Source organism: Octopus bimaculoides, chromosome 6 (assembly GCF_046866305.1).
Source record: "Octopus bimaculoides isolate indiv1 chromosome 6, ASM4686630v1, whole genome shotgun sequence".
NCBI lineage: Eukaryota > Metazoa > Mollusca > Cephalopoda > Octopoda > Octopodidae > Octopus > Octopus bimaculoides.
The window spans coordinates 18,037,274-18,042,273 of NC_142933.1; positions in this window are offsets into that span (position 1 = coordinate 18,037,274).

Below are 5,000 nucleotides of genomic sequence, written 5' to 3' on the forward strand. Positions count from 1 at the left end.
GGGTCGTTGTGTTAATTAAATTTGACTACTTTTTATCGTTATATATATATATATTTTTTTTTTTAAGTAGGAGAAATGACTGAGTCCAATCTGTTTAAAATTGGAAACATATTTAGCGTTATTTAGTAGTTTTATGTTTGTTTTTATTGTTGTTTGTTCCTCACAACATCATCACCACCTTCAACACCAGCAGACATATGACAAAATGCATTCCAGCCGTGGCCATCTTCGCTTTTATTGATACATCGTATATATAATTTGGCTGTCAGTATTTCTTCTGTAGCTGAAAAAAAAGAGAAAAACGAAGTTCACTTCATTCAAAAAAATGTGTAATTGGAAACGGCAATTAGTGTTATTTAATATAAAAGTACATGTATATAATGATTTATAGAATCTAATTTCACCTATTTAGGGAGTGGGGACTATGTCCCGCTACATTAACTTCAGCAGAAGTAGTCTGGTGCACTTTAAAACACCGAATGCCATAAATTGGCCATCAAAATGTTATAAAGGTATACAAGCATATATGTATGAATGCAATGCATGTATATGTAGGTGTGTATGTCTCTGTCTCTGTGTATATATCTGGGGGTATGCATGTAATTATGTATGTACATAAACATACATATAAATGTGTGTGTTTATATGCATATATATATATATAAATATAGATATATATGTATGTATGTATGTATGTATGTATGTATGCATGTATATACACATATTTCTTCCTTCACCAAAAGCCAATTACATGGGATTGGCCAATTAAAAGGTGATTACACTGGCGTGCCCCAGCATGGCCTTAGCCCTAGGGCTGAAACATATATAAAAGAATAAAAGAATACATATATTACATGCAGAAACATATTATGCGTATACATATATAAATGTTTTATATATATATATATATATATATATATATATATATATATATATATATATATATATTAAATGTAAATTGCAAACTGATGATTAAAAGGTTAGTATGTATGTGAATATGAGTGTCTGCCTACACACACACACATACATATGTATATATACATATATATATATATACTCACACACATATACAGAGGCAGTCATATATATTCACATACATACGCACACGCGTATATGAACAAACATACTCTCTATACAAACTTACATATATGCATCACATACACACACACACACACACACACACACACACACACACATAACAGACAGCGATGCATGAATGTATAAAGCATAACCTTAGCTCTTCCAAGTGATATATTTCATTTCTGACTAATTAAATAAAGTCAGCGAACTAAAGTAGTCAATAGAGCTTTTAATAAAATGATTCGTGGTATTTCTTCTATGTATCTGCGATTTGAGTTCAAATCCCACCGAAGTCAGCGTTCACTTTCACACTTTCGATGGATAGAAAGAATTTTAGAGGGTCAGGTGAGATACCTTGTGGTATCTGTTCCAGATGTGTGTGTTCTGACAACAACGACGTTGGTAACAAGCTGTATCTGCCCATGTCGTTAGTCTTAAAATAAAACCTGTTGGAGCAGAGGGTGATTTGCACGTATGGCATCAGTCAATCTTCCTCAAGAAAATCAGAACGCTACCACGCAACGAATTGTTGATGGTGTTGCTTGACAGCAATGTGGATCAAACAAATTATAGAAGAAAAAAATAAGATATTTGCCACAAATTCCCTTGAGGAACATTTAGATATTATGGCGTCAGTTCAACTCGTCAGCCATTATTATTTCTGTAGCCGCATATGTAACGACGTCATCAGTGTCTGGTATAGAAATCGACCGGCATCAGACGAAGTGACAACTTTGTGTGTTAACATTAAGAATTAATAACTGTCTCAGAAAGGTAGTAAAAATACATTTAACATGTTGAGGAGCTATGGAGCAGGTTCACGCATACGAACTTAGCAATATGCGTTGTTGGGATTGCACAACGACTCAGTAGGTAGACAGAGTTTTGACTATATGTGTATGTGAATTAAACACACAGGAAAACTGGTCCTGTATATCACATGAAGAAAATATGAGCTTTTTAACATTATCACTAACTCATTCACATAAAAAAATAACCTGGTTGAAGCACTAAATCAACAAATACAAAACCATCCTAAGGAACAATCTCCCACGGAAAATGTGACAGATGGAATAGCTATAAAAAAATAAGCCTTCACATAACGCGTTTTGAGATTTGGGGAAAGAGTACAATGAAGTATCATTGGATTTAGATGAAATATCGCTTCTAAAACTTAGCCAAGAATTCGCCGTATATGACAAAATAATGTACCACACCTATCTGCGCACATTCTGTTAAAATAAATCGGATCTGCGCAGACGTCAACAAATGGCGGACATTTTTGTGATTGGGCAACATTTTCTCCGTCACAAATTATTAGGCAAGTATAATAAAAATGATAATTGTGTCAGAACAAACATTCTTTTAGTTCAGCAGTAAAGGTTTGACAAAAAATTATTCATAAAGGACTTATTGTTATACGTAATAATACGTTGGAATGAAAATAATCATGGGATTATGATGTCATACAGCTCTAAATGTTTGATGTATGGTCCTCCACATGTAATAACTTGCCTTACGCGCTGATTCATTAAATCTGTCAAGGTAATGGTATCCTTTTGTGTCATGCTTTGAGCAGCATCTACAATAGCATCCCAGAGGGCAACTTAGTTGAAGACTGCCGCCCATCTTGATAAACACGCCTCTTCAGGACAGGCCACAGGTTCCACGATCGGGTTTACGTTAGGGGAAACGAGGTGGCCACTACATCAAACAACCTCCAAAGAAGCCTTTTTGCTGCAGGTATTCCTTGGAATTCTTCGCTGCGTGATACGGGGCGTTATCTTGCATAAAGACCAGCTTTCTCTTGAATGAAATTATTTGCTTTCTGACCCACGGTTGGAAATTGTCCTTTAAGAAGGTTACATACATATGTTTATGGTGTCATCTTAATGCCATCTGGGAGTTTCCATGGCCTGACCATCATACCACCAACGATGCCAGCCCAAAAATGACCCTCACTTCCACCCTGTTGGCGTCTCAAACGAAGAGAACGGTTCCCGCTGATTGATGCTCAACATTTACTCCACTCATCTGGTCTGTCGAGGGTAGCATTACATTCGTTAGTGAATAGAACTGTTGAAAAATCTATCTTCATGTATTCTTCTACCCATTTCAGTCTCTTCTACTTATGAACAGGCTTCAGAGGGGGCCTTGTACCAGGTTTAACATTCCTGGCTCCCTGCTTCAAGAGGCAACACCTGGTAGTTTTTGATACGTCTTCCCTGCCACAACGTTTGAAGACTTCTCTACTTGTCGCGCAACTTCCCTTTTCCTCACGTGACAAAGTACGATTCGAAGCAACCCTCGACTTACCCTTATCTGCCCTCGACCTGAGGGCACAAATTTTTTCACTGATCGGTGATCTGTTCCTAGCATTTTCGATATTTCTATGGTTGTTTTCCATTTTCCCACCTCTGACACTATGGTAGGCTTCTCATTCGAGATAAGATCACGTTTCTGACCCATAAATTACACTTAAATTGGGCACCTGCCTAATAATTTGGGACAACAGAAATGTTGCTACTACAAAATAATAACCGCCGTTTGCTTTCGTCTGCGCAGATCCGATTTATTTTAAAAGTAAGTGCGCAGATAGCGGTTGCCAAGAGACAGTGAGAAAACACCTGATTTTGAACGAATATACATTTATTTAACGAGAGAAGGTTGATTTGCCTAATAATGTGGGACGCGATATATATACACATACATATACACACAAGGTGATTCAAAAGTCTCCACGTATCAACAACAACGTGCTATTATGAGTTCACAGTGAGTGGAGTAAGCGTATAACAACGTGCATTCTGAACAATGGTAACCATTTAGAGCCTGTTAAATAAAAAAAAAAAACTGTTCTTATAAACTGTTTCTTATAAAAAATAAATTATTCCTACGCATGGCGACTTTTGAATCACCCTGTATAACACACACACACACACACATACAAACATGTATAACGGCATAACCGCGTAGCCTAGTGGTTAGGGTGTTGCGCTCTCGGTTCCCGGACCGGACAGTGCATTGTGTTCTCGAGGAACACACTTAGTTTCGCCCTGCGGTCACTTTGACATCTGATGTGTGGCATAACCCGCTCTATATAGGCAAGGTCGATTTGATGAAGAAACTAAACTCCTGCATAGTACAGACATTTGATCACCATAAACTAATCATGGATGCAGTCGTTCAGGAGGAAGCTGCAGAATCTTCCCTCCTGAACTCGAAAGACTACCGAGGAGTGAATAGAGAGAGAGAGAGAGAGAGAGAGAGAGAGAGAGAGAGAGACAGACAGACAGACAGAAAGAAAGAAAGAAAGAAAGAAAGAAAGAAAGAAATAAAGAAAGAAAGAAAGAAAGACAGATAGATAGAGAGAGAGAGATAGAGAGAGAGAGAGAAAGATAGATAGATAGATAGATAGATAGATAGATAGATAGATAGATAGATAGATAGACAAAAAGAGAGATAGAGATAGATAGATAGATAGATAGATAGATAGATAGATAGATAGATATACACACATATGGATATATATGTGTGTGTGTGAGTATGTATCTATATGCGTATATATATCTATATATATATATACGTGTATAAGGGTTGACCACTAGTGGTCGTCCCATATACACGTGTAGTACAATTTTTTCTGAATTTTCAGATTTTTTTATATGCTAGGCCACTTGGTTTTAAATTGAATTAATATTCAATTTATCATCCTATATATAAATAATAATTTATATATATATACGTATATATATATATATATACATATATATATATGGGAGAATATACAAAAAATAACAACAGACGAGGACAGGTGGTGTAAATAACAAAAGTATATATTAGTATGACGCTCGGGAATACGATATATATATATATATATATATATATATATATATATATATATATATATATACGTATGT